The sequence below is a fragment of the Octodon degus genome, unplaced genomic scaffold, assembly GCF_000260255.1.
Source record: "Octodon degus isolate 3935 unplaced genomic scaffold, OctDeg1.0 scaffold00203, whole genome shotgun sequence".
Taxonomy (NCBI): Eukaryota; Metazoa; Chordata; class Mammalia; order Rodentia; family Octodontidae; genus Octodon; species Octodon degus.
In genome coordinates, this window is record NW_004524779.1 from 3,895,179 (window position 1) to 3,902,124 (window position 6,946).

Consider the following 6,946-nt stretch of genomic DNA (forward strand, 5'->3'; position numbering starts at 1 on the left):
TAGTTAAAAATTAATAAGTGGCACTACATTTTCTCATCATCTTGTATTATTATTTCAATGTGCAGTATGTATGTCATATTCAACACTTTGAGCTTTATAAGAAATGCTTTCTCCCCCACTATAGTTATATTAAGCTGTCATTCTCAAAATTAAAATGAAAGCAATTAACAGAAAGCTTCTTTTCAATAAAACATCTCAATTTTTAGAAAAACTGCATGGAAATATAACTCAAAGTTTACAATAATATAAAGTTCAACAAGCATATTTAAAGTAATAATAGTAATTTCAAATGATCACATAATATTTTATTTATTACATTGGAAAATATTTAAAAGGAGGACAGTAACCAGCTGGCACAGTGGTTCATGTCTGTAATCCCAGCACTCTGGGAGGCTGAGGCTGAGGCTGAGGCAGGAGAATAGCAAATTCAAGCTCAACTTGGGCAACTCAGCAATTTATCTAGACCGAGTCTCAAGAAAAAAAAAAATTAAAAAGCATTAGAGATGTAACATTCTGAATGCAAAACCCTGGGCTCAATCCCCAGTGCTGAAAGATGATTTCTAATTTCTTCAACAAAGTTAATACCTAAATGCTATGTACTATATAACAGCAAACATTGTACAACATTTGACTATATATTGAGCAGCGTTCTAAAGAATGGGAATATATATAATCACATGCATACACAGTTAGCTCACTGAATCCTCACAACCATTGTCCTTATTTTATTGGTGAAGAAACAGGACAATCAAGTTGAGCAAGGGTCCACACGGTAATATGTCAAGCTAAGATACAAACCCCAGCATTCTGGCTCCAGTGGTGATACTCCAACCATTTCAGCACCCTGATCCTGGCTTCAATTTTCTGAGCTTTAATCTCCTTACCAAAATAGTGAGGACAATATTGCCTAACTTATGGACTATTGGATTTAATTACAGTCATGCATGTAAGAAATTAGTTTAATGCTTAACACAGAGTTAATATACGCTAGATATTAATGATGTGAAAATAATAGTTCTACCTAAACCTCAATTACCAACACCAATTCACCTTTATTTATTTCCCACTGTGTTCAAACACATACCCTGCTTTATTTCAATTCTCTTCAAGTGTGTCATACTTATTCCATGTGTCATACTCCTGTCTCTGCTCATGCTGTTGGCTTTGGTGAAATCAGGGATCATGACATATCTAAATACCACTGGGCTACAAAAGCTTAGCTTAGGTCTGTTCTCAAATTACTCTAGCTCCTTCCAACCTCCTATTACACCCTCCTCTTCAGCATACATGAGACAATTAGTGCACTGTTAACTGCTAGTTCTTCTATCCAACAATACCACAAGCTCAGAGAAAGCAGGAATAAATGTTGACTATTGCTCCTATTGAACCCCTTTTTGTCTTCTCCAACCCTGATGCCACAGAACTTACACATTGATCATACATTTGCTTCCTTTCTGAGCTTGCTCATGGAACTATGACCCCCAAAATAGAAAATCACAGTTTATTTATATTTCCCAGTAGTTTCTTTCCAGAAATAAGAGATAAATCACAACACCAAAATTGAGAGAATTAGAATTACATGCATATGCAAACTTAGACAAGCATGCAACTTTTATTATTGCCCTTAATATTTAATATCAACTAATAAATATATTAATAATTTTGCAAGCAATAACAGTCATATCTATTTTTCACATATGTCATTTGGATCAAACCTTGTACCAAGTGATTTATAAGTAAATATCTCACAATCTTAGTATTACTAGAAATAGTGCCCCTTGTAAAAATAGATGAGAAAGTTTGAAATTTTGCTTTGTGGAGCTAAGAATCAAATCCAGTTTGATTTGATTCAATCCCTCCAAAACATACTGCTTTTCTGTACATCTCTCTTAACCCCAAGAATTTATACAAATTTGAGGCTTAGAATGAGTTTTCATCTTTCTTAAACGTATCAGTCAAACCTACCTCCCTTGCCAAAATTTGTCTTTCTAAAACGTGGAGTGATTATCAAGCACTGTATCAGACCTTCTTCCTGGAAACAGTGTGATACTACCAGCAAAGATTTATATTTTAAAAAGGAATCCTTAATTAAAGCGGTCCCAGATTGTGGCCTGGATGTTGTTATCATGAAGCTTTGGGTACCTGTAATTATTAGAGCCATTAGGGATTAAAATGAACTCAAGTATTTTCTTAGTCAAGGACATAAGGAGAACTATGACTCAACCTTTCAGAAACTGTTTCTCCAAATTCCAACATGAATAAAATGGTGAAACTGCAAATACTGTCACTGCTACTATCACTAGAGCTTTTGCTGTACAGATACATGGACAACTTTATCATGGCGTATCAGCCGAGGGCACTGAGCTGAGTAAATAACAGCAGAGCAACACAGAAGCAATGCAGTCAGTGCGCACGAAGCTCTAGCCCCTCACCCAAACATCGTCTCCCTTTCCACAGACGTCTTCTGCTTTCCCTCATGCCCACACCCTGAGCCACTCCTGGGCTACTCACTGGATTTTCAAATCTGGCAACTGTCTGAAACATTCCAGAACATTTGCTTTCGTCACAGGGTAACATGTGTCATGAATTGCATATTCTTGGTAGCCATAAATAGCCCTAACAGACTCAACCTGCAATTTCGAATGACTCTCAACATCTTTTAATTAAATTTTTAAAGTTTGAACTCAATAGAAGACTTAATTTCTACATCAGGAAATGTAAATGTCCTTGCTTTATTTGCTGTGTACTTTTTCTAAGCTATCTTTGCTGCAGCAACTAATTTTTTACTAAGAAATAAACATGTCAGCAGCTTTTTAAAAAATGTAGATTTTACTTTTACATAAATTAACTTTTCTCAAGTTTTTTTTAAAGTTATAAAGTCCTTGTTCCATAGTATTTTTTATTTGAATAAATTTTATAATGAATATAATATCAACAATTTTTCTAGGTATAATAGAACCTGCAATTCATTTCCATGCAGTTAAAATTCATTAGAGATTGGCATTTTAAGACTTAAAATCTTTCCTGAGAAATAACCTTTGTAAAAATCCAAATGTGCTCCCTACTCCAACAAATGTTGGCTTTTGTGATTTTTTATAGGCTGCATATTGAATTTCCTAGGCTGTGTTTCTGAACAGCAATCTACTGAAAAAAGTGCAATTATTTTTTTTCACTCAAACATGCATTTGAGAGAAATGAGTAGATCAGATAAAGAGCTGAGATGCTATTCAACTCAACCTTGAGTCACTCTCTGTCTCTTTAAAAAAAAAAAGGGTGGCAAAATCAATACAAACCAATAATAACTTCACATTTGTGGAAGCAACATGAATGGCTCTCCAAAATATTGAGACACATCCAAGTACATTTTCGTCGAGCTGATATTTATCAGAAGTCATTTGCCCTCAAGCAGATGCTCGCTTTCATTGTGCTCCTGTCACAAATGACTAAGATTTATGACAGACAATTACAGCATCTGCAGTTAGCAGCCTTATAATCAGCACCATTATTTAACGATTGGTGCAATAAACTGACTCCTGGTACTGTTTATCAGATATCAGTCAGTTCTGGCCATTTTCTTCAGCTCCCAAATCACAGTATGGTGCAGCCACTGCCTGTTAATGGCTAGGCAGAAGCAGGAGCATTTTCACATTTTTTACAGACTGCCGAGGGAAAGAAAAAAGCAGCCAATTACATGTATGTACGCTGCCCTCTCATTTGAAATGCCCATGTAATGTAACTGTCTCTATACACTTCTAAACCTCTTGGGGAGGGGAGCGCTTTTACTGTGAAGAGCTTTTCAAATTAAAAGAAAAAAAAAAAAACCCAGCCAAACAAACAAACAAGCAAAAAACAAAAAAAATTTTTTTACACTCTGTCTTGATTGTTCTTTAAAAAGTCTTCTATTTAAATTTGCATGTCTTTTCTGAGCATAAAATGTTACTGGTCAGCTGTTTTCTGCTTTTTAGCGAGCCTTCAGCTTCCTTCCACAACCAGAAAGGCAGCTATTGTCCCAGGGAAACAGTCGTCACAAAGCAGATTTTCCTTACAAAGTCTGTGATGTTTTTCCTCAAAGGGAAGCGCTATGGATACAACAAAATTAGGCTCACCAGCCAAAAAAGTAGGGATATAAAATCAGTTGTGTCTATACTTAAAATTCACTTACATATTGCAGAATTATATGCTTCTAAATATACAAACTGGCAGAGGTATGTACTACAGTAAATAAAAACCTTCCTCAGAGGGAAGGATTTGTTTGTATATCAAACATGGGCAGCGAGCAACAAATCAAAGGCTAGAAGCAGGACTGGTGTAACACAGACAATGAATGGTACACAAATGTTAAAGTCAAAATACAAAGCTCAGTTCAAAGCTTCTGTGGATGTTTAAGTACTGGCTCAGTTAAAGAAATCAAAGCACAATGCCAGACCTTTTTAACTCTTGTCTTTTGTTACTTTTTTTTCATAAACAAGCTAATCTTTTCATTAATATCATAATCATTTCATCCACCTTCCATTTTATATATTTGATAATATAATATATACCCAGATGGAAATAATGATGAAGCTCCCTTTTACAATGGAAGTTCTGTATTTTAGTCACAAAATTACATCATTCTCTCAAGGGAAACTTGATACTGGAGAATACATAAGTATTCTTTTAATTTAAAAAATTAAGTGAGCTCCTGAGAGTCAGATTGACTTTCTGGAAAAATGTACAAGGAGCTTCACATAGTTAAAGCATGCAAAGTTGGTTATTTTCTGAGGTGAAACTTACAGGAAGGTTTCACAGATCTTCCAGACTAGGCTTTTGCACTCCACCTGAGACTTCAGCGGGAGAATGGTTAAGAATGCAGGCTCCTGCCTCCAAGGTACAGAGCCATTAGGTGTCATTTCATCAACTCTCTCATTGGAGAGCTAGTGGGGGCAAGAGTCGGAGACTTCAGTGACTTGACCACAGCACAGTACTGGATCCTGGCACAGCTCTGACTAGTACTCGAGTGTGGCTCTGCTTGCTAAGTCTCTTCCTGAGATGTCCCCACCGGGCATCCCTGCTGCTGTCCCCAAGCCTGGCAAAAACCAACTCTTGGGCTGTGCTAAAACAGATCTCACTTTGGGTGCTCTGGGCTTAGTTCTCCTAAATGCCGTCAATGCTTCAAGAAAACCAGTTTCCATTATTTGAAGACACTTGTTTCACTCCTTGAACAGCTCCATCTAGAGCCAGACAAAATCAACTGCACTATTTAGTCAGACAAATAAAGATAACTTTGTTCCATCATGGGTTAAATGAAGCCGTTGGCCTTTACATGCTCTGATATAGTAGAACGTATTTACATTTTAATCATATTGGAGAGGTTTTGTTTGCTATTATTTTGCCTAAGTGATTGCAAAGTCGCTGCAGCACTATTTGTTTTACTGATTTGGCAAAACCAAAAATTTTACCAATTTTGTAGAATCATGAAGAGGCCAGAGCCAGACTTTCTTTGTTAGTGATGTATAGATTTACATTACGGTGCACACAGTTCTCTCATTCCATTTTAGCAAGATTGGGCAAGTACTTTGGATGCACTGGTGAAACTGGCATATTTTCTACCTACCTTCCAGCCCTTTCAGCTGACTTAGAAAAAAACTTACCTGACTCACTTTTGAAAGCCAATGACACAGCCATTGGCCATGCAGGCCATCAGCAGGTGTTCCTACCAACCCTGATCTGGGTCAGCAATTCATGGAAATACACAGAGGTGGCATTTCAGTAACACTGCTGACACCACACCCCAGCTACAAAACTGATGGCCACAATGAGCCCCAATATATTTGACTGCTTTTTCACAAAAATATTTACTTTTTTTGTTTAGTGCCTTCTCTGAGTCTATTTGGGGCAGATGAGTAGGAGAAGTCTGCCCAAAGAAAGTAATGAGTTGATACTATGTCAGTGTCTCATGGTTGTTGGCCAAGGGTAGCATAGCAGGAGGTAAGATCCCAGGCTCCTAAAGCAGGCAGAGAAAGCCTGACTGCGGCTCACAGTGTGTGGGACTCTGCCAAAATTCTGAGTTCATTCATCTACAAAGCGAGAATGCACATGAGGTCGGATAAAGTGACAAGCACTGGGTGTGGCACACTGCCTCTCTGCTTACATATGCCAGCCATTATTAGTGCTAATGTTGCTATCTCCAGCAACCCCAAACTGAACTCCTCTGCAAGTGGAAATTGGAACATTAGAGAAGGGTTCCTTAAAAAATGCCCTGCTGAACTTAGCAGATTAAAATTTTCACACAAATCCTAAAAAGCCTGCATACCTTATCTGTTAATCAATTGGTCCAAATACTATTGATGTACTACACAATTATGTTTAACTCAGTACAACAGAGGTCCCATAATTTTTTTTGTTTATGTCTTATACTGAGTAACTACTTTGATGATAATAATACACAGTGTAACAGCTGTTGTAATTTTCTTATCTGGTTATAAAAATTTATTTTAGTATTCTCATAAAGTAAAAGGAAAAAATAAGGTTATAATGGAGGTGAAACATTCTTATTGCCTAGTGACATAGAAGTGCAATGCATTATTCAGATGTTGATTGGAAAAGCAAACTTACTGTGCTAAAAAGCATGTAAAGTATGGCACATGTAATTATGTACAATACAGAGTACTTAATGATGAATGGCCACATTCCTGGTATATGTACTTACTACACTTTTTATGTTTATGTCAGAGTGTAGTCCTTGCACACATATTTTTTAAAAGCTTACTATAAACAGTATGCCAGGTTATATTACCAGCAGCCTCGTACATCTCATACTTCTTGATTGTCATATTGAGTGATTGACCTGTACTACCCAGGCTTGTGTAAGCACACTCTATTTTTATTTATTTATTTATTTATTTATTTATTTATTTTTCTTTTCTTTTCTTTTTTTTCTTTTTTTTTATTTTTTATTTTTTTTATT